This window comes from Cavia porcellus, unplaced genomic scaffold (assembly GCF_034190915.1).
Source record: "Cavia porcellus strain 051 isolate PalLab524CR breed Dunkin Hartley unplaced genomic scaffold, mCavPor4.1 scaffold_26, whole genome shotgun sequence".
NCBI classification, from domain to species: Eukaryota; Metazoa; Chordata; class Mammalia; order Rodentia; family Caviidae; genus Cavia; species Cavia porcellus.
This window is the reverse complement of record NW_026947509.1, coordinates 52,408,883-52,432,127: the sequence shown is the minus strand read 5'-3', so window position 1 is coordinate 52,432,127 and position 23,245 is coordinate 52,408,883. Positions and strand designations below refer to the sequence as shown.

Genomic DNA, 23,245 nt, shown 5'->3' with positions numbered 1-23,245 from the left:
AAATGTACGCATTTATGAAAAGAAACTTTGAATCAGATAACTTGGAGAGTTCATCATTTTTAATGTTCCTTTGCTGTTTTTTTTTTTTTTCTTTCCTTTTTCTAGAAGTCCAGGGAATTCCTTAAGTTATGTGTGCAGTGTTGAATCTGCCTCTGAAGGTCCCTGTGAGAACTGAATGGTTTCACTTCATTAATTTTAGGAAAACTTTTTCATATTTTTCCAAGTGAGTATGAGTTAGATGAGATGTTCAAAAGATGCTACCATTGATCACAATCTTGAACCAGACAAAATGGAAAGTTAATCTGCTGAAGTAATACAAACTTAGAAGAAATTCATCTTTATCTTTTATCAAAGTAACTGGAAAAACTCAGCTAAAATACAAAAGGAACCCAATAAAATGACCTCATCTACCCAAGGAAGAGAGGATAGCTAATTTGTGTTCAATTCTTACCTGTCAAATGTCAGCTGATTTAAAACTTTAAATAGTAACATTTAAAATTAGAGTCCCAGAAAACATAGAAAAAACTTGTACTAACTGCACAAAAAAGGCAAGAAATTTGATTATTTTTAACTTTGTGTCTTGTATATGACTTGGTATGCCTTTAATAAAGTTCAAGCATAGTGCTTCCACAGTAACTTTCTGTACAACCTGCAATGTATACAGCTTTGCTTCTTAATTACAGTGAATATAAACCATTTTAAAAATAGCCTTCTGCCGTACTTGTACATGCATAATCTTTCATACCAACTCAGCTCAACACCTTAGGACAAGGGATGCAGTATGACAGATTCTGACCATTTTATTCTCTTGATTTATAACAAATTAAAATGAGTATCTTGTATAAATCAGTACTCTATGTTTATATCTACACTACTATATTTGTTAGAGTTCTTTCATTGCAAGTAATAGAAACCAACTAGGGTTATCATGGGTGTAGAAGATGGAAGAATATCAGTTTCCTAGCATGACACTGGAGAGCCAGTACTGGGAATCAGAGCCTCCACATCGTAATGCAAACAGGTGGGTTAACGTGACATTACAATCTCTTCTTTTTCCTAAACCTCTCCCCTACTTAAAACCCTTCCAGGGATCTTAAGTGCCCTTATTACTGGCAAGTATCTCAATAAAACCTCTCTGACTTTGGATGACTTTGGATGTGCTTACTGCACCAATGTCCTTCCCTTACTCACCACTGACGCCTTTCCAATTGACCCTTATCTTTGTCTGCATCCTCTCATGCCAAATCTCCTTTTGAATGCAAAATGAAAGCTTCCCAACTCGTATGCCAAAGCCCAAAGCGTTTGTGCAAACCAAGTACGTATTTGCCAGGACACTGGGACCCTTAGGATGGCTGGAGACATAGGTCAGTCCACTGACATTTGTGAGCAATGCCATGAGAAATGCCAGGAAGCACCACTCTGACCCAGGCATGATCTCTGCTCTGTTTTACAAAGGTATCAGCCACTCCACCATTCCCAAGCTTTTATGCATGACAGGTCCACTACGTAGAATACTGTTCCCCAACTCTGCACTCAGTTTACCCTTTAAGACTCAACTTTTGCACCAGTTCTTTTAAGAAGCCTTCACTGAATTCCCAAATTTGATTAAGGCATCCTATTATTTGGTTCTGCAAAGTTCTTTACTCTCCCTTTTGAAACACCTGTGACACTTAAAATCATTTTTATGATACTTGACTCTCTCACCATATACTCAGTGGAGCAGGGACTCAGGCTGGTTCACTTCTGAATTTCCCTTAGTGAGAACAATGCAGGCATGTGGTAGACATTTAATAAACTTTTGTGGTTGAGTGATGTTTGTAACTGTTATTCTCCAGTCTTAGATAAGTAAAAGAAACAGCAGCATTATATATATGAACCCTTTAAAAATGTTTTATACTTAAAAGTCTTTTCTTAGTTGGAAATAGAGAGGATAAAGCACCAAAAACAAAGAATGAGATACCTAAGACTTCATAACTCACTAGTGTGGGGTTAATACTGAGAGCTCAGGTTTCCTGTCTTTCCTCCCTGTCTGTGAGAAGAAGTTTGGGGAAGTTTGGAGCACACCTCTGACTTTTTGAGGCTGAAATCCTCTAGAGAATCTAGTGTTCTTTTTCAAAAAACTTGCATGATTGCCACAGTGAAAGACAGACTTTGGGGTAGTGTGTTGTGTTTGACCCATTCCAGCTGTCATCAAAAGCTTTTATCATTTCCCTCTGTTTTGTCTGAAATTGCAACCATTGGCGAGCTTTGTTATGAAAATTTTTGATTACTTGTCATCTATCCATTTTGTGTTTTGATTTTCAAACATATCCAAAGTGATTTTTAAAAAGTTTAAAAATATACCATCGTGAAGATTAGTAAAAAAAATCTTTTTTACGATTTTATGAAATTTCTAACTCTCTTCTTGGTTCTTTAATGACACCACATGATTCACAGAGCTAACTGAAGAGAAAGAGAAAGCTCCTAGTAAGAAATATAAGAAGGCAAATGTAGCAACCATGTGTATTTCTGACTTCTTTACGATATATCATGTGACATTTCTGATTGTAAACTGATGGCAGACAAACTCTGGTATGAAAAATTTACTATTATGTAATGCAGACATGTTATTCATAACAGTGTACCAGATGGAAAATGTGAGCACTTTAACTGGAAAGTGAATTATTTGCTCTTTGTATTGTGTGTAAATCTTGAACACATAAATTAAAAGCAGAAGATGTATTGTACTGTTTCGAGATCTAAAAATCTCTCCCATATCTTTTCGCAGCGTGAGGGACAGCACATTCAGCTGGCCAGATGGATACCCTTATCTATTCTGTATTGCTGTTGTTCCGCTTTGGGATGACTAGGTTAAAGAAAAATGTGCCCTGAAATGTGTGTTTCCAATTCTACGTATTCAGCATGAAGCCCGGAGGCCAGACAGGTTTATTTTAGTTTCTATTTGCAATGCCCTGGGTGCTGCATCACATTGAAAGGTTTCACATTCAGAAAATATTCCACTTTTTCATGGGTTTGCAGTGTCTGTGTAACAGAGGACTCCGCACAGAGAAATGATCTCTCTGAGAGTCACTTGAAATGTATGTATTTTTTTAAAAATGTATTTGTTTTCTTTTCCTATTGCCTGAATAATTTACGTTGTATATTCTGCTACTTATAGAAATGAAGAATTTAAAAGTCAATTTTTTAGAGCTAAGAACACTGGTTTTTTTCATCCATAAACATCACGCCAGGACTCAGAATGACCTTAGGAGCAATAGAATAAAATAAAAGATGAATATTTAATATGTAAGTTCTCCTATTATTGCCATACAATGAACAAGATGCAAAGCGTGAAACTGAAAGATAGAGATGATAAAACTTCTGGAAGGGAAACATCTCCATTGACTAACAATGTATAAATTATTTCTAGCATTAAACACCAGCACAGGAAACCATACAGCGTACTTTTTTTTTAAGAGGGTAAAATTAAACAAAACAAAACAGATCATAAGATAACAATGTAAGAGACAGATTTCAGAGCAAGAAAACTGAAGATCTTCACTGTCTATGATATTGTCTCTTGTTTTCTTCCAAAGAGTTGTCCGTATCTTCACATACAGTGAATTCATACAAAATGAAATAGTATAGCACTGATCAGAACAGGATGATGAAGGCCTTTTAGGTCTTCAAGACCAGACAATAGGGAAGTCAACAATGGCTGCCATAATGTCTCTCATTTTTTCCAAATAGCTGTCCATACCTTCATGTATGTTGAATTAAACAAAACAAAACAGACTAACATCACTCTGAACAAAGAATAATAGTATTGCTGGATTTCACAGCAAGACGCTACGGAGTCAGCACTGGGTACCTTAATGTCTCTTTTTCTTCAAAGTAGCTGTTCATTTCATCATGCATTATGTTATTGATTCTCATAAACGTTTTAGAAGTACTAAGCATGCGTGAGTCTCTACATGTATACCTATCCTTTCTGTATTAGAGGGGAAAACAAAACAGACCAAGACAAAACAAAATAAATTCCTAGAAAAACATGAAACAAAAAAGACATATAAACAATCATAGCAAAGAGCCCAGAACACTGACAATACAGGCCTTCAAAACAAGGTGGTATGAACACACCTAGGGTTGTTATTTTACATAATGATCTTCAAGAGTTCCTCTGCTCACCATACAATAATATGTGCAACCATACAGTGTACTTTAGATCTGGAAAACAGGAAACGACTCTACAGTACCTCACGTGACAGCGGTAACATGGCATATTAAGCACTTACCTGTCTACTTCTGCTCCAATCCATTCTGCTTGGATTGTCACCATTTGCCTCTTCTGTTCCCAACCTTGTTGCTGCCCAGGTTAAAAATACTCAAAGCCTTCCTCTTGTCTACAAGACAGTTGAACACTCTCTAAGGTTTTATGTTTTGAAGCTATATACGAAAATATTTTGCATGAAATGATATTGCAACCAAGATTTGTTTCAAAATAATCTAAAGATTGGAAGAAAAGGAGACATGGGGGAGGGGTGATACAGATGGTCATGAATTGGTCCTTGTGTGAGATAAGTGATCACTACATAAAACTGATTATTAATTTTCCCTGTATTTATGTATTTTATAAAACTAAAAAGCAAAAAAAAAAAAAAAAAATCAACATTTCCAGCCTTCCTTGCTTTGAAAATAGTTAGCTTTCAAGTTTACAGTTAACTCTTCAAACACCTAAAGTCATGTCCAAATTTTGTTCCTAAACTGGTAACTGATTTTTTTTCTCAACTCAGGGTATTTGTTCAAGATATTTCTGAAATTTTCTTCTCTCTTAGCTTTATGGGCTCCAATGGATGCCTTTTTTTGAAGCTGAGTTTTCTCTGTAGAACAATGGATTTGGATTAGATAATTTGCAAGACCTCTTCCAATCTATAATTATTGACACAGCCTTGATCTCTCACTTCCTAAAGACAAAGATCTACTTAGGAAACTCAACAAACTGTAGTCCGTACTAAGACCAATAAATACTGAGATGTCAAGTAGCTTGGGAAATTTTGATAAAATTAAGTCTCCTCCTGTTTTATAAAAATATTTCACTGTTTTAACTCCTTGAAAGTATATATCAGTGAAAGAGAGAAGAGACGCAGACAGAGAGAGAGAGAGAGAGAGAGAGAGAGAGAGAGAGAGAGAGAGACTGGTCATAGGGACGAAAAAAATGAGTGTTGAAGAACTAAATTTCTTGTAACGTTATACAGCAAAAGAAAATTAATGTAGTTTTTTACTAGGCTAAGCCATATGAAATTGCCAATATTGACTGTTGTGACCTACAGAAATAATGCTTCATTTGGTTCAATTTAGTATTATTTGAGGTTATTCGAACTAATATTATTTGGCTTATGGGTTCTTACAGATTTGACATTTTAAGAAGACACCAAAAATTAATGTTTGCAGACTTTATTCACTCTCCTGTCTTTTTTTTTTTTTTTTTTTGTCTTTTTCCTTTTTATCGGTACCGGGGATCAAAGTCACGACTGCCTGCTTGTAAGGCAGACGCTTATGCCGCTGAGCTAAATCCCCAGCCCCGAGTATTTTATAATACACCAAAATATATATTGGTAGTTCATACATCCTACAGCAGATAAAATGTCCTCTACTGCGTATCACGCGGTTTCTAAGTGCTGTTATTGTCATGCGTTAGCAGGATGTGAGTCTGCCATCAGGTGTGACTTTACCGTGTTGGAGGGCAGAACTCACATTGCTGTTTCCAGGACAGTGTGTTTTACACTAGTCAATGAACATTCAGGTTCACAGTGTTGGCCCTTTGAAATCAAAAGAGCTAATGATTCAGTTGTGCGGATTGACAGGGGCTGGAGGTTGAGATTAGTGCCGTATTAGCATAACCACTAGACAGAAAAGATATTTGTTATTTTATTTTATAAAGAACAAAACTCACCAAAAAATACTGAATAAAGTCAATCAAAACAAAGCAATAAAAGTGGAACAGAACTTCAAAACAAGACAGTAAGAAAGTCAACAATGGCTACCATAGCGTGTCTTGCTGAATTCACACTCGCTGTCCATACCATCAGACTACCAATGCCAAACAAAACAAAACAGAATAAAACCAATCAAAACAGAGCATTAAAATTTTTAAAAAACCCAATAAATTGAACAAAACAAAACAGTGAGAACAATACTCCTTTCTTTAACTTCTATTGTCATGAAAGTCAAACTGTATTTAAGGTTGTGGTTCTTATATTGATAGTTACTATTTAATTATTATTTTAGTTTGGGTCTTAGAAAAAAATTCGAATCTGCTCATTCTATCAAACTACACTTTACATTGTATACCAATTTGTATTTCCATAGAGGTAATTCTCACAAGTACTATTTTAATTCCCAAATAGCATTAAGCCCTTTCTGAAGGTTCTCACTAAACACTCACAAGAACTCAGACTGTGGAAATGAGTTATAGCTTCTTTGAAGTTTTTTAATTCCTCCAAATATAAATGTTAAAACTAAAATGTTAAAGTAAGCAACAGTAATATCAACATAGTTAATACTGAAGGTAAATGTTAAACACATGCATGCGATTCTTTGCAAAGATCATCTTCAAATGCAAAAACAAGACTGGTTTCGATATAGACAAATTACTTGAAAAGTTATATTAAATGTCTTTACATGACACATCTTGGCATTTTCTTTTAATTCACAAAAGTTTATTTCTGGGGAATATGGCTAGTAGCGGTTAGGAGTGCAGATTTAGAAAGAACACCTTTTTCTTGTTCCTGGTAATTTTCTGTAAGTACTGTGTTGTATTTGTCTTTACCTTTTTTCTGTTCCCTGGAGAAATGCAGTGACTTGGTGAATTTGCAATTTAGGAAAAATAACCAGAGAAATCTGCTCAACTCCGCTCACCTTTCCTCCTCCTGGTTAGGGAGCTGTTCACAGAATGAGCTTTTCTGCTCATCCATGCAGTTGGCTTTGCATCCGTGCCATGGGACTTTGGAACAGCGCCTGCCCGGAGGGCCCAAAACAGGCTCCTGTGCTCCTGGGTCTGGATGCACCTGCCCTTGGGGGTTCCGTCTAGTCACTGTTTTGGAACTCAGCCCATTAAAGAGCTGCTTTTGTGTGCTGCTCCTCGCACCACCTGGGACCCCAACTAGAGAAATCATGAGCTACAGAAACAAAGTTCTTTTAATTGCTTAAACAGGGAAGAAAGAAAAAGACATTTTGTTTGTGTGTTTTTTTTTTTTTTTTTTTTTGCTATAGGTAAAGTTTCAACTCTTTACCTTTCATTAGAAATGAAAGTAAATTTAGACTATAACTTAATATTACTTGCTAACGTGTATAATCCAATATTCTGATTCTATGCAAAATGGCCACATTAATGTTAAACAAATGTAAATATACTTAGACATTTTTTTAAAGCAAAATTAAAAAATTACAATGGGCAGGAGCTTTTTTAGAATCATACAATTTTTGAGTCCAAGAAATAAGATATAATCCAGGCATGATGGTACATGCCTATAATCCCAGCACTTCAAATGCTGAGGCAGGAGGATTGCCACAATTTCGAGCATAGTGAGTTCAAGGCCAGCCTGAACTACATAGCAAAGAATCTAAACACATTTGGATACAAATCAAGTAAACATAGACACATACCAGCAGAGCAGGGACGAGAGCCAGAGTGCCAGTTACATAAAAATATTAATTGATAGATGTCATGAAAACCCAGGGCTGGGGCTGGGGATTTAGCTCAGCGGCATAAGCGCCTGCCTTATAAGCAGGCAGTTGTGAGTTCGATCCCTGGTACTGATAAAAAAGAAAAAGAAAAAGAAAAAAAAAAGAAAACCCAGGGCCACAAATAATTACTTTGTAGATACTCTTAAGCAATTCATAATATATTAGCAATGTGAGAGACCAGATATAGCTTTAACCAGCTTTTATGAAAGAGAGACATCAAGTTATTTTCAAAAAGTACTATAAATTGAGCAAATCAAGAATAAGACGAATAAATAATCTAATTCTTATCAGTGCTTCCTAGTCCAAATTATACATATTGAGGATTTTATGGTAATTATATACCGAGATGTTAGAAAATGTTGGGTTAATTTTCAACTCACCAGAATTTTCCTCTGAGAATATAAAGGTGATATTACTGTACTACTGCTACTACTAATCATTGATCATACTCCTGGATAGCTAAAAATAAGAATAATCAAAGCAAGACTTATATAAATTATATATGTGACAACTGGCCTTGAAAGGTAGTTTTTTGTTGCTAATAGTAATGACATCTTACAAGCTTTAGGTTGCCTTCAGTAAGGGATTCCATCTCATCAAAAGCTGAACACAAAATTTTCACAACATTCTCATTTTTGTCTTGAACAATAAATAGTATTCTCCAATCTCACACTGATTTATCCACTGTGTGGTCGTTTGAATCTGCTGTCTTCTTTCATATCAACAATCATGACAGAAGAAAGTTCTTTGAAGTTTGCTGCTTCGGCAAAAGCCTGATACTTAAGCCAATAGATGAGAAAAAATAAAAATGAATCATGAAACCTGACATATTATTTGGGAAAAAGAAAATAAAGATTAAAAAAAGAACATTTCAAATGAAAACAGATGGAGGATCTAGAATAAATATTTGAACAAATCTTTGTATGTGGCTGGAAGATGAGTTTATCCCAGGAATTGTCACCTATAATTCACAGAAGCTTCATCATCTAACAATTCAAAAGATATTTATTACCATGAAAATAGAAAAGGCATATTGAACATGTATCATGTGCTCAATTTAATGTCCCCATACTTGGGAAGGGGATTTAAGAAATAAAGGAAGGATGGCCCCTCACTTAGGGTGGGTTATTCTTTACTTAGGGAGAAGAATCAAATACCTCAGTAGAAAGCAATCCCAGCCTGGAACCCATGTAATTTTCATTGTTCTGTTGGGTTGGGTTTTATTCTCTTTTGTTTTATGTAACATCTGATGTCACAAGCAGTTATTTAAAAGATAGCAAGACATATTATGGTAGCCAGTTTGGATTTACTATTGACATGTTTTGAAGTCCTTTATTTCATCCATTGTTTTGTTTTTATTATTTCTCTTCTATTCTGTTCTGTTTGATTTTTACTCTGTCCAAAGGTATTTGCAGCTATTTTGAAGATAACAAAAGGCATTATGGTAACTATTGTTGATTTTGTATAGTTGTGAAGACCTGTGTCACTTTTACTGGTTTATTTTGATTAGTTTTATTCTGTTTTATTTTCCATGGTTTTATTCTCTTTAAAGTAAAATAAAAATTAAAAGAATAAATATTTTCAGTTTTCTTTTTCTTTTTATCGGTACCGGGGATTAAACTCACGACTGCCTGCTTGCAAGGCAGGCGCTTATGCCGCTGAGCTAAACCTCCAGCCCCATATTTTCAGTTTTCTGATCAATATGGTACCTGACGTAACTATTCAGTCGTGTGATTGAAGCACAAAATAGCCGTAAACAATACATTTAAAATGAGCATGGCTATATTAAAAACTTTACTTATAAATCTTGAAATTTGAATTTCATGTAGTATTCTCATTATAAAATATTATGCTTTTTAATTTCCTCTAATCATTTAAAACCTACAAACCATTTTTAGCTCACTGGATGCATAAAACCAAATGATGGGTTAGATTTGGCCCCTAGGTTTGTTGACTCCTAGATTAAATTTAATAACCTAAAGGACAGATAGAGAAATGTGGAATTGCTATATCAAAGGGCAATCTCATGTTGTTTTTCATGTCGGTGGAGTTTTACTCAATGCAATCTGTTATATTAATTTCCTTGGGTTGCCATAACAAAATACAACAGATCGGATGGCTTAAACAGTAGAAATTTATTTTTCCACTATTCTGGAGGTTGGAAGCCCAAGATCACAGTGAGGCAGTGCCCTCTTCTTGGCCCACAGATTGCTGACTTCACATGGCCATGTCTTCTGTGTGTGCCAGGAGAGAGATGCCTGTGTGGTAGATCCAGTTGGGAGGAGGACAATCCTTCTAAGAGATCAGGCTTCCACCCTTCCAGCTTCCCGTACATTTTATTACTTGGAATCCTCCTCTCCAAATACACAGAGGGCTCGGGTTTCTGCATACGAATTTGGGGGAGCACATTCTGTCTGCAGCACATGCCTATGTTTTCAGTGTTTTTAGTAAATATACATTAGAACATCAACACATTCTGGAAATAATCATTTGGTGATTTCTGCTATAGTACCTATAATCTCTTCACTCAAAGGTACACACTGAGGTGTCTGAAATCAAGGAACAGTCTTTCTTGCCCCTTCCACAGGAGCTGAAGTAATTCTTGTTTGCTAAAACTGCTTATGGGATGTAGGCAGTATAATTCTCTCATTTATTCTAGTGTTTCATGGCTCTCTGAACTTGGAGAGCTACTGCAAAACAAACTGCAAAATCTATCTCAGTACTAGAATATTTAGTTTGATGGTTCTTGATAGTTCTTATTCCTTATAATTTTGTGGTTTCACTTTAATTTTTACCAAAAGATAAATAGTACTACAAGGTTTTTAATGAAAGGCCCTTGAGTCAGGTGTGGTGGTACACACTGTAATCCCAGTAATCAGGAAGCTGAGGCAGAAGAATCTCTAAGTCAGCTTTGGCTACATAGTGAGTTGAAGGATAGCCTGAACTACACAGCAAGACCCTGCCTCAAATAAATAAATACATGACAGCAATTATTACCTGCTTATCCCTATCTTTCTACAATCACGTTCCTCATTTCCTGTGCAGAATTCTCTTTCTCATCTTCCCAATTTCATAATACTTGGTAAAGTCAATGTTAGGGAATGTCAGTGTTTCTGTTACCTTATTCTTTAATTGTTGAGAGTTACTTACTGACCTCTGGATGCCCATGTAAATACAGAACATACTTCCTTTTTTCTCTACAGTCACTTATTTTTCAGTTTTAAATTTTGGTTTTAATTTTCTTCTATTCCTTCTATTGTTTCTTATTCACTCCCTTTGCTTTGTTTATTTTGATCTGTCTTCAGTACTTCAAGCTTTCCCAAACAGTAGGTGTCTTGTAGCTGTCCACTTTAGAACAAAGGACTCAGATTCTGACTGGAAGCTTTGCAGCAATGCTTGATGACTGGCATCACTGTAGGTGATTATTTTATTGCCAGCTCCTGCAATATGAGAATTTACACATCACTATTTCCAAAAACACTACATGTAGAGAAGAATTCTTCAAACTGGCACATAAAGTACAAATATGAAGACTTCCACTTAATCCTCCTGTTTCCAACACTGTGACTCACCGTCACCACCCTCCCTGACACCAAGTTTGGAAGTTATGGTTTCATTGATCTGGTCGGTCCTTGGCTGGATAGACTCGGGGCAGGATCAAAGTTACTGTCTATTTGGTCCCAATGGAAACATTTTTCAAACACCTCTTAGCCCACCTTATTCTATACCTTCCGTGGTACCTGATGCCTTCTGTGGTTGAAACTTTCAGGGTTGCTTGACTGTCGATCACACAGCTTACTACTTATTGGCTTTCAGACACTGCTTCTGGGACTTCGATGAATGCTTCTCTATCTGCTTTCCGTCTCCAAAATTGTATTGCTGTTTTTTCTATTTTATTATTTTTGTGGGTTTTATATGGCCTTCAGTCCTCAACTCTCATAACCTGTGACTTCAGGGAAGTATAGTGGAAATGCATGTGTTTGGTTTATCATCTTCTAGGCATGTGCACTGTAAATATTTCTAAAATGTCCTACATAGATATTGCACTAACTTGCACTACTCTCTGTGCACACGTATACATTTTTCCAACCGATATACTTGCCAATGGTAAGTAATTGAACTTTTTAATCCCTGCCAATGAATTACTAAATTTTATTTTCCTTAAAATTCAAGCCTACCTCTTTTTTTTTCTTTTTCTAATTTGGTACTGGGAATCAAACTCAAGACCTTGCACTTGCCAGGCAGGTGCCGTGCCACTGAGTTTATCCCTCGCCCAAGGCCTCCCTCTTGCCTATGTCTGTCTTCTGTCCACAACGCCAAACACACAAACATCTGAAAGAAGCAGCATGGACCAGATTCTTCAGCTTTGCATCCCTTTTGCTAGAAGTCTGCTCCTGAGCCTCTTATGCCCTCATGCTGGATAACCAGATTTCATTGCTAACATTCTTCTTATTTTAGTACTCTAGGTGTTTGGATCGGTTGCTAGGGTTGCCATAACAAAGTGTTCTGTGCCTAAAAACAACAGAAATTTATTGACTTACAGTTCTGGAAACTGGACATTCACAATGAAAGTATCTGAGGGTCGTGAGAAAATCTGTGTTCTTCTCTGGCTTCTGGTGGTTCACTGGTGATCTTTGGCAGTTCTTGGGCTATGCATTCATCATTTTTATCTTTGCTTTCCTCTTTACATGGCATTTGGCCCGTGTAAATATCTATCTTCAAATGCTCCATTTTACAAGATTATCAGTCACGCTGAGTTAGGGCTCATCCTAATAAAGTTGTTTTAACTTAATTATGTCTTTAAAGGTCCTGTCTCCAAATAAGGTCACATTGTGAGGCTCATGGAGTTAGGATTTCAGATTATGAATTTGAGAGAAGTCTTCAACCCATAACTTGGCTGTGAGGAGTTGCTCAAAAATATTTAATGGATGACTTAAATTATTATTTATTGATAAATGCTAATATTAAAGAAATTCTCCAAAGGAAAGCCAAAATTCTCCAAGTATATAGGAAGGGAAAAGAGCTAAAACTCTGATGCAGAATTGCAAATATCCCTGAAAAGTTATTAAGCAAAGCACAGACAGCAGAAACAAAGCACCTCAAAAAAAATCAGTATCTAAGGAAGGTAGAGATGGGCACACTGTAAAAGTTGGGGTGCTGTACCAAACAACACAGAGGCTTCATGAATAAGGAAGTGCATTTTCATCGCATGCCACAATTTCAAAATGATTGGCTCAGGTAAGTGGTCAAGTTCTGGTATTCATGGTGATTTAGATCTCAGATTTTCATGTGGTCTTTTCATCATCTGCATGGTTAAAAACTGGGTGTCTTCTATGTCTGCACTTCTATTAGTGGAACTGAACTCAGAGCTGAGACGTTCACTTCTTCCACCTGTGATGAGAACTATTTCTATGTTTATACCTAATTACTGGCAGGCTGTGCCATGCAGGACAGCGGCACACAGTGGGTGTCACCTTTGTCATGGAGAATGGTGTGGGCAGCTCCCTTCATTTTCCTTGATGAACCCCAGTTATGTGCGTGGCGATGGAGTCTCCCTCACAGGAATGAAGGCAGTGTCACTGAAGGACTTCCAATACTGTTGGAGAAGAAAAGAATCCATGCAAACATTTTTAAAAAGCTGTAATAATACACCAGTGAATTTGCAGATGAGTGTAAGCATAATCAAAATAAGAAGTAAAATATAGATTGGGCTAGAATAATCAGAGAGAGCCTGTGATGCTTCATAGTCCTGTCGGTCATCTTACTTTCATAAAGATAACAATTGCCATTGGTAACAACTTCACATGGAATATAATTTATATCACCTTATTTACATACTAATTGTATTAAATAATAATAGATCCCATAATTATCTACCAATTAGCTTAATAACTATGTAATTCAACACCTACGAGGCCATAGCTCTAACATTTATTTCCTATGGGATTTTCCCTGTAGGCTTTCTGTTAAACTCTGCTTCAATTTCAGTCTTTGACATCAAATAAAACTTATTTTCAGTTACCAGACTTGTAGAAAGGATATAAGGCTTTATACATGAAAATATACTATTGAGACAATAGTTAAAAATTCATGTGATAAAAATTATTGAAAGAAACACATTTTATTAGGCTTAAAAACCAGAACCATGAAAACGTTCTAAAAACTCAAAGTAGAATCTCAACTTGTAATTAAAGTACGATTCCAAAAAAGAATAATTTTTTAAAGTTATTCATTAGTACAAGAGGTAGTCAAAATATATGGTAGATATTTAAATAAAAGGAATTTATTATAGTAAAAGACACATTGCCATTAAACACTTTCAAAATATTCCTCATAGCTTTGAACACATTTACTTCAGCATCCTTGCTACTTTCTGAAGGAGTTTGGGAACTCCTCATTCATGAGTCTTAATAAAGTCTGATCAAAAATACAGTGAATATGGCTGCCACGGTCAATCAACTGAAAGGCATATTGATAAAAACATTTAAATTGTGTCTTTATCTACCTTATTCACAGGATTTGGCATAATCTGATTTCTGGCTCTTCCCCAAAGTTAAAATGACCACGAAAGGTAAATGTTTCAAGTCGATTCAGGTCAGCACAGCAGGCATGACGGTTCAACTAAAGACATGAAATGAGACTTCCAGAACTGTTTAGAAAGTGGCAGGAACGTATGTCTGAACTGAGGCTGAGCATTTTGCTTAAGAGATTTGTAAACATTTAAACATTTATCACATTAAAAATATTTATCGCATCATTTGATCACACAGTATATAATTTAATTGCTGAAACCTGAGGGGAGATTCTCACGGACTGCTGAGAGGAGTCAGAGAACACACTCACCGTCTGGCAGGAAACAGCTACACTGAGTGTGGATGGGGAAATGAAGGAACTGGGGGGCCAGGCACAGACACTGCTGGTGTGAATACAAAACGATGCAACCCAGTTAGGAAAACAGGCTTCTTAAGATGCTGAAGACTCACCTGCACTGTGATCTGGCCATTTCCCCCCTAGTATTTATTTAAAAAAAAAGAAAGTGTTCTTCATTCCAAAGATGCACTATTAATGTAAGAAGCAGAGATGAATTTCAAAATAATTACAGAGTATATATAATGAGTTACACAGTGAATGAGTTTATAGTGCTTTATTTCATAAGTGCAAACTAATCCATAGTGTCAGAAAACAGAGTAGCAACTGTGTGAAGATAGGAAAAGCAAGATGAAAGAGCTACTAAAAACACAACAAAATTTCGGGGGAGATGGACATGTCACTCCCCTAACTGTGCTAATCAAGTTCTAGGATGTGTCGCTGCGGCAACACCTGCCAAACTGCACAACCTTACTTTACTGTATGCAATTATACCGCCAAAAAGTTGTTAAAAGCTGAAGGGCGTATTTTAGAGACAATAGTATATGCATGTTTTTTAAATTTAATGCTCTAATCATGTTCCCTCCAAATGACTCATCTTGACCTGAGCTCACGTTACCATTTGACAAAATATCTAAGTAGGCTGTTTAAGTGGCAACAATGATCAGTTTTAGTCAGTACAAAATTAAAAGCCTGCCATTAAAAAAAATAATTAAAAGGGCAATATTTTCATTGATAAGGAGAAGTATTTAACATTTTGTAGGCCTCAGTTGAAAGCATCAGTTGCTTAGAGAAAAAAAATTTCAGAACAATATTTGTGTTCTAATTAGAGTTCCGTGCCATATTTACATTATTTTTCTCAACTAAAATGTTTATAATATGAGCCCACAAATATTTGTATTATTTTGCTTTAAAATTTGACTGGACAAAGAAAATGGGAAGATTAACTTAATGCTTAAGTTGGTAAACGATCATGAATCTTTCAGAATGTTGTATAAACTGACAAAAATGTGCAATAAAGGATAAATAATCAAATATCTTTAAGATGAATTATAGAAAAATTATTGCTCACACATGACTAATAAAGACAGTATAATTACTTTTGAATTCCAACACAACTCCAAAATAAATGGATTCTCTAGTTTTCAAAAGATGACTAATGTAAATGGAAAAATGTCCAAAACATTAGGATTTCCAGGCACTGCATGAAACTGTTATGCTCTGAAACATTACAGTGTGCTGTAAGATTAAAGATATGGCAGATGTTTGTCTGCTTTCTGAGGAGAGTCTCTAAACGGAATAAACGGTGCTAGTCCACCAGGGCTGTCTAAAGCTGTGTTTATTTCTACTTAAGAAATTTTCTACACTAAATATTGGCAATGCCTGGGAATTTGCAAGCATGTTGAAGTAGAATAGATCTCAGTGAACTTTCTTTGACTTCATCAGCCCTCAGCTAGATTATTTCAGCATCTAAAGTGAATTGAAAAGCAAAATTCACATTTCATACCAAAATATAAGACCTTTGTGGTTTTCTGAAGCATTTCTAAACATAAACTGTTTTTCGTGATGATAGAGATGCTGATCCCAGGTTCCCTGCAAGAACGAAATTTCTTGGTGGATCGTCTCACTATTACCAAGGTGGTTAGGATGACTAGACGAACACCATACACTTAAAACTCAAATCCTAGTTTCTTTTCTGTAATTTGAGGATCCCTGGGTCAGAGCATTTTATTCTGGGTAAAACTCAGGGGTAGAAGGGCACAGAATTAACAGAAAATAAAGAACAAGAACATTCGCGACATGAGAGATACACAGGGAAACCACTACATAATATTATTTGCCAAATTTGGAAAAAGAATTTCTTGTGCTCTACATCCACCGTGCTGGCAGGCAAGAGTTAAAGCCACGATTTGGGTGAGTAACTCTGTGGTGACTGGAGGCCGTCAGGGATCTGGATCGGCAGGGTTTTGACAGGAAACAGAATGCAATGATTTCCACCAGGAGACTGACTGTGTTCTCTAATGAGGGACTCAGGAGCGGTGTCAAGGCTCCCGGGAGTAGCAGAGAAGGACATTTTGTCACCCCTTTAAGAGGGCGCCCCTGAGAGCCTTAGCCTGGAGGAAAAGGAGCCCCGCAGAAGTCATCAAGCAAATTCCTTCCTTAAAAAAAATTATTTCTCACTCCATCCTATCTGCAGAATAACTTTGATTTGATAAACAACTAAGTAATAAGATTTTTATCAGATACATTTGAGATTAAAACAAAAACTGCATTCCAGACATCTTTACTCCATCAGCCCCACCCCATCAATTTCCCCCCCTTGGGGCAGTATTGTGCTCCCCACTAGGGGGAGACAGCTACTACCAGAACTGCGCCCTAACTCAGAAGGCTGAAGTGGAAGCAGCCCCACGCTGGCCCATCTGCCCTCCAGAAAGCAGAGGAGCTAGCGGGACCGTGCAAAGGCTCGGGCACAGGGCCCAGCGCACAGCCTGAAAATCCGGAGGAAGATAAAATGGGATCACCAGAGAATTTCCTCACAGTTCTTATAACTTACTCAGGGCAGAATCTCTTTGGGGAAAGCCGTGTATGTCTTGGTTAAAGCCTTTGTGTCAGGGATCTTAATTTAAATTCCTGCTCTGTGTTTCTCTCTCTGGATAAGTTTAGAAACCATCTTTAAAGTCTCAGAGCCTTAGAGAGTAAAATGAGGCCATTAATATCTATTTCTGGCAGTCGCTTTGGAGATAAAACAAAATATCGTATGCAGAGCACTTGGCTGGACGGTCACAGTGAATCCTCATGTTCGCCATCTGCCCTTCCTTCCTTCACTCATTCGGTCAACATTTGCTAAGCACTTGCCCCAGGGCATGCTGCACTCAGTGCTGGGCACTCAGAGGAAGCAAACTGAGACTTGGCCCCGCCAACCCTGCAGTCTGGTGGAAAGTTCCTGGCAAACATCTTGTGCATTTGACTCGGGGTGTGGCTGTAAGGTAGAATATGTGCTTAGCATGTGTAAGGACCTAGATTCCACCCCGACACCCCTCTCCCTCCACACCAAAAAGCCTCCAGATTTTTTTGCCTATAATTAAATGGGTTCACCAAAGAATGGTCCTATTACAATAGGTTGAAATTGGTATGGGTGACATTTTTAAAATGAATTAATCTCCTGTTGCAAAAGCTACCTCCAAAACCCAACAGCCTAAATAAATAAATAAAATTTAAAAACACAAAAACAGAATCCCATAGCCAGTTGCTTTGCCCATAGGTCATTCCAAAGGAGATTATTTAGTGATAACACAGCTCTGCAATGCTGGTGACTCAGTGAACTTCATTCTGGTGATTTTTCTAAGCCATTATGTCTTCGTTTGCAAGGATGAGGTAGATGATAACGGTGTTTACCTGCAGGAGTTGTTGAGAGTTGAATAAAAAATATACATACGAAGCTCTTAGTATTTGGTTTGGCTCAGATGCAGTGCTTAAGAAAATCTAGGTATCTAATTATTGTTGTTCAAATATTGAAATTTTTGTGATCCTATGTGTGAATGTTAGCAGTGCCTTCATTTTTCATGTTTAAAATAGTAGTAACGTTAGAAGCTGAGCGTGGTGGTGCACTTGGGAGGCAGAGGCAGAAGGATCGCTGTAAATTTTAGGACAGCCTGGGCTACATAGTGAGTTTGACATCATTCTGAACTACATGTGAAAACCTTATCTCAAAAAGTCAAAAATAAAATAAAAAAGATAGTAATGATTTTTAATACTGTTTTTTGGTAATGGGGATCTAACTCACAACTGCGCACTCGCCAGGCAGATTCTTTTTTTTTTAATTTTTTTTTTTTGTCTTTTTCATTTTTTATCCGTACCAGGGATCGAACTCACGACTGCCTGCTTAAGGCAGGCGCTTATGCCGCTGAGCTAAATCCCCAGCCCCAACCAGGCAGATTCTTATGCTGCTACGCCAAATCCCTGGCCCAACAGTAAAGATTTTAAATGTCTATTTTATCTCAATAAAATTTTCATAGCTAATGAAAGAATATAAAAATTCATCTTGAAAATGACTCAGTTTAGACATGAGTGATTATATTCATATCATCATTTTATAGCTCAGTGAAATGTTTTTAATTTTTTATAATTAATTAGACTTGCTATTGACTACCTATATCAAAATAATCGATTGTAAATATAAAAGCTAATTTAAAATATAATGTTTATGGTTACTTTTAAGTGAATCAACCTTGCAGACAAGCTATATATGAAATATTTATAGTACGTGAATATACAAAGGACAGAAAATAAATATTGGAAATGTTTCAATCAAATAAAATTATTCAGCCTTTCAAAATAAGATGTTGGCATAAAGCAAAGCAAAATTAGAAATAGTCTCACCAACATAAAGAAAATTTTGAAAAAAGAGCAACAACACACAAAAATAAAAATTCCCCAACAAAATACTGCCTATCTTGGGAGTTAGAACCGTCCTCCAACATGCTTTTGGCAAAATGCTCTAGCTACACAGTAGTTACTTCCATTTTACTGGATAAATCAGTCTCCTTTGCAAAACCTTCTGGGAGTTACATCACTCTAATGAGAAAAGAGTATTCCTATTAAGAAGCAAAAAGCACAGATTAAGCCTTTTAAAAGTGCTGATTAAAAAAATAAAGTAACAAAATATAAGCAAAATGCTTATTAAGTGAAAACTAGCTAGCTTTCATGGCATAATTTAAAGCCCTTATCAAGAATCTTCTCCCTGGTTGCAGACACATTGTCAATTCTAGAAAAACTGCTCAGAGTTCTACCAGGAGGGTGACCCCCACCTGGCAGCTTATTTTTCCGTCTCACACCTGTGCTTAATAATTAGCATTCTTGCAAATCTAGTCATTTTCAAGAAAGAAGAAAGGAAGGGTTTCACATCATAAGATTAAACAAAAGTAAATAGAAACTACTGCGGTTTATTTCCATCCAACCTACCTATAGAAGACCATGAAATTCATAAAATATGCCCCAGGATCTTAAGCACCATAGAAGGTTCCAGAGGTCACTCTGTCAATGACCTCCCCCTAGTGGGACTGAAAGAGATTAAGACCAGCATAAAAATGAAAGGCTTTCAGGAAAACAAACCTACTATTTTCTAAATGTAACCTTTCGGGTCGAGAAGTTATTTCTTACCATAGATAAGATTTTTTTTCCCTAAAGACAAGGAATTTGTTTAAGAGGAATGTTATCTATATTATGTTTATGAGTCTTCAAGAAAACACATTTTTCACTTGGGAAAAATTTTGCCTCCTAAAACTTTGCTGGGTGTGGCAGTGCATGCCTATAATCCTTGTGTTTGGGAAGCTGAGCACCGTGAGTTTGAGGCCAGCCTGGGCTACCTAGTGAGTTCCGGGCAACCTAAACTATACAATGAGACTTTGCCCCCCCCCCAACAAAACAAATCAACAACAACAACAAAAAAAAACCCGTATTCCTTAAATTGTTTAATATTTAATATTTCTAAATGAATAGATCCCACAAATTATTTTTTGTGCGCAAACAAACATGTCTATCTTCAGTCTTCAAGTTGAAAATGTGAATAAAGTCAATGCACAGGCCGTAATTCAGTTAACAGTGCTTGTTCATTTTCCTCTGATCCTCTGCAATAACAAAATATCCAAATCATCCCCCTTATCTACACACATACACGTGCACACACACACATGCACACACATACACACAAATATATGTGCTTCTATTTGTTTCAGAAAATTTAAACTCTCTGAAGAGCTGGGAAAATCTCACTACTGTGGTAATTCCAAGAAGATATAAAGCCCAGTGCTAAATGAACACTTGTTCTGCAACACACACGCCATTGCATGACTTCTAGGCTCTCCAAAGAGTCACCTGTGTAGAAGAAAACCCTCTGCTGTACAGTATTTGATGTGAGAAATCCTCCAAGAATGAAGATGCTTGTGAATGTTACTGCGAGTCCTTGAAACAAAATCAGGAAATGACGTCTAACTTCTTAACTTCAACTTTTTTCAAGTATAATTCGCATACAGCAAAGCTCAGAACTTTGATTTTTAGGAACTTTACTGAATTGTACTGTCACGACCACAATCTAGTTTTAGAAACATTTATTTCCATCACTTCAATAAGATTCCTTTGTGGGTGTTCATAGTTAATTCCTTTTCCCAGTTGCAGTCCTGGGTACCCACAAATCTACTTTCTGTCTATAGATTTTTGCTTTTTGTTGTTGTTGTTGTTTTGTTTTTGTCATATTTCTCTACCCAAATTGAGATTTTTTTTTCCCTTAAAAAGAAAGAAATGAAAGGGGCATGTCCTGGATGTTGGAGGACACTTACTGAGTAAGATATCCACTCTGCATAGTGCTCTTCAGAAATCTCCAAGGAGTCCAGGGGAATCTAGGACAGCAAATACATCTGTTGAACTAGACAATGTGGGCTGTAAGATTTAATTATCTTCCAGTTGGAGATAACAGACTTGTTACAAAGGGTTTTGATAATGAAAGAATACTGTAACAAGTCCTGTTATCTTAACTAAGATAATGTCACCATCACCGAAATTTAAAACAAAATAAAACAAAAAAAAAAGCAACTTTCAAGTGAAAGGGTTAACTCCTAAGCATTCCTATAAAATTCAGTCAAATGTTATTATAGGTTTGCTTGTGAGATTAGAGGTTTTCAATTTCCTTAGAAAAACTGTGTATCAACAGCATGGAAATACAAAAATTGGTTCTCAAAGGTAAGGTGGCCAAGCTCTCATAGGTATATTATTCTAATGTATTTTGAGTACAGTAAATATATCAAATTATCATGTTTTTGATTCGACAAAATACTTTTCTAACCACTTATTTCCTTCCTCCAGAATCCGTGTATTTTAGGTTTGGGTTTATCTTGCTTACATCTTGAGTTCCAGGCTCCCTCCCCTTGGGAAGGTACACCCTGCTTCCCAGAAGCTAAGTATTTTACAAGGAGCCCTTTTATATTTGAAAGAGAAAACTGTTTTGTCAAGTGATGATGAGAAATGCCAAAAAAACTCTAACCCAGACAGGATTCTAACTTGGGGGAAATCTGTGGCACCCTTTCAACTTGGAGTGCTGGTCACAAAGATTCCTCGAGTTATTTTACACCACTTGCAGAGAACTGATATTTGCTGTGGTTGTTTTTAATTCCTTGCATCAACACAAACAAATGTTAGTTTCGTGTCTTTAAAGTGCTGGCGATTTTATAGTCCACAGAGTTCAAATTAGCCCTGTAGCAGTTACTAAAGGCGGAACTTTTGGAGAAAAGCGTTTTGCAAAAATAAAATATTTTGTTAGCAGTTTTAATTTGTTCTCAAAGCAAAGGGAACCTCGGAGCCTCTAAGGGTGTGAGGATTACCGTGAAAGTCTTGGACTTCTTTTTTTCAAAACCTTGGCATGTGTTTGTCTGAAAAGGACCGAAGTGTTGAGCTGCTAAACACCAGAGACTCCTTCGATTCCCCTTCCACTTTCTGAGTTTAGAGGGAAAAACGGGAATATTAAATGGGAATTTTCTAAATTCTTGAGGCAAGTAACAATAGCAATGTCAAAAGTTTGGCCGCAGGGGAGGGAAGGGTGCGGAATTCTGCAAGCAGACTGAAATCTTTGAATAAGAAAACGCCAAATACAGGAAGGGTGGGGCTGTAGATTAAGACTGTGAGAGAAAGACAGCCCTCTCCCTATCGGTTTTTGGTGATTAAAATATCCAGCTTTGTGCGTGAGTGGCACAGCTGTCGTGTTAAGGACACGAAGGTTTCTCCCTCTTCACTGTCGGCCCGACTTTGCAGTTCTGGGGCGCTCACTACTGATCTCTCTTCCAGTGCAAAGGGCATCCCATCCGCAAGAAAGGAAGACTTTCTTGCATATCTGAAAAAAGAAACTTAGTCCTTTGAAAATAAAGTTTGTCCTCGGAGTTTCCCCAGATCTGCAAAGCGCCCGGAAAGTCTCGGAGTACTTAGTAGACGCTCATTAACGAAAAAATCACTTTTCGCCCTAAGTCCCCCGCCCCGGCCAGTCCTGCCCAGCTCTGGGCTGGTACAGGCTGCACAAGGCCAGAAGTCTGAACGGGATGCGAGGCAGCGCAGCAAGGGGGTCCGGAGCTGGCGCGCTGCAGCCGAGACAGGCAAAGGCGCGCAGCCGGCCCCGCCCGGGCCGCCAAGTCTGGGCTCCTGCAGCCGCGAGGTGCTGGCTGCTTTGTGGGTTTTCCTCCCCACAAAGTCCGGCGAGCAGAGATTTTTTTTTTTTTTTTTAGAGGTGACGCAATGTCGTCAAACACCCCACCCCCCAAATTAAAAAAAAAAAAAAAAAGTACAGAGAGGGAGGTTTGCAGTCCTCCACGTCTGGCAACTCCAGCCGCTCCCAGTCCTCGCCGGCTGCCCGTCCAGCCGCTTTCCCATCCCTGCCCCCAACCGCTAAGAAAGTTCGACGACCGCAAAGGAAACCAAAAAAAAGTTCCCTGCCCCGGGCCTGGCGGGCCATCAGCATCTCTTTTGTTCGGGGCGAACCCGCGGCGGCCCGTGACGTCACGGCGGCCCGGCCAATCGGCTCGCGGGCGTCCCGGCCGGCGGCGGCGGCGGCGGGAAGGGGGCGCCCCTCCTCCTGCGCCCCTGCTCGCGGGGGGCGGGCGGCTCCGGCGCATAA

The 23,245-nt window shown here is 37.6% G+C and overlaps 1 long non-coding RNA gene across 4 annotated transcripts; it reads right to left on the bottom strand.

Annotated features, from left to right (window-relative positions):
* Window positions 1-3,260: 3,260 nt before the first annotated feature.
* On the bottom strand, window positions 3,261-23,153 carry LOC106028596 (uncharacterized). 4 transcript variants are annotated; one of them, XR_001202225.2, is made up of 3 exons: window positions 14,231-23,153; window positions 12,267-13,321; window positions 3,261-11,165 (listed from the first exon to the last, which is right to left on the bottom strand). It is a non-coding gene; the product is annotated as an uncharacterized LOC106028596 (long non-coding RNA). The 4 variants fall into 4 exon arrangements; XR_010043529.1 differs by having other exon boundaries at window positions 3,261-13,321; window positions 14,231-20,987; window positions 21,966-23,153; XR_010043527.1 differs by having other exon boundaries at window positions 3,261-13,321.
* Window positions 23,154-23,245: the final 92 nt, after the last annotated feature.